Consider the following 784-nt stretch of genomic DNA (forward strand, 5'->3'; position numbering starts at 1 on the left):
AAAGAGATGTCAGTAGATATTATTCTAATGGTTTAGTAACGCATTTTAACAATTTTTGTATAGTTTTTTTTTATAAATTTTATCTGTTGTTATTCCTTTTTACATTAATTGTCTAGGTATTCGTCCAGCCAGCATCTATTTATGCGTAAGATTCGCTTTCTCGTAATATAAAAGATTGAATCCCTTCGGAGAAATAACAAATTTCATCTCCGGGACATTTTGAAAAGTTCCCAGTTTTAAAAATCCCACTCGAGCGGCTCGTTACCAACGTTGTTTAATGATCAGATACAAAACCAACCAAATTTATCAGCTATATAGATGTTAATCCCGGCTTATGCTGTGGACGCAACACCACGTGACAAAGCCCGGCCGGGAGCTAAGCAGCGTGCGGACCGACGTCCTTCCAACACCACGACAGGGCCCACACTGGCGGGATCACGCGAGATCAGGCCAGTATATATATAATCCTGGATACTCCTTAGGACTCCTCCGTATATTTACGCACGCATTCCTTCTCTCTCTCTCTCTCTCTCTCTCTCTCTCTCTCTCTCTCTCTCTCTCTCTCTCTCTCTTTATTAAGCCTGTCGAATTTTTTTGGTGTCTATGATAGAGGTCTTCGTTCTTGGAAAGTGTTTGTGAATGGGAGGTGTAAAATACAGCTCGCTTTAAAATACAGTGATATAAAACACTGTTCACCGAAAACATGGCGTCAACACATGTGTTCATAAATGTAGTCTCTGTACCTTTGAAGTCTCCCGTTTTTTTTCTGCGTAAGGGTAATAAT

At 40.2% G+C, this 784-nt stretch overlaps 1 protein-coding gene across 1 annotated transcript in view; it reads right to left on the reverse strand.

The window, feature by feature from the left end:
• Positions 1–431, reverse strand: part of LOC136853667 (carbonic anhydrase-related protein 10-like) — a 221194-nt gene extending 220763 nt beyond the window's left edge. The window contains exon 1 of the mRNA XM_067129595.1: positions 1–431. This exon is cut by the window's left edge and continues 331 nt beyond it. The gene's annotated coding sequence lies outside the window, so the exon portion shown is untranslated.
• Between the last annotated feature and the right edge of the window lie 353 nt (positions 432–784).

Source organism: Macrobrachium rosenbergii, chromosome 27 (assembly GCF_040412425.1).
Source record: "Macrobrachium rosenbergii isolate ZJJX-2024 chromosome 27, ASM4041242v1, whole genome shotgun sequence".
Lineage (NCBI taxonomy): Eukaryota > Metazoa > Arthropoda > Malacostraca > Decapoda > Palaemonidae > Macrobrachium > Macrobrachium rosenbergii.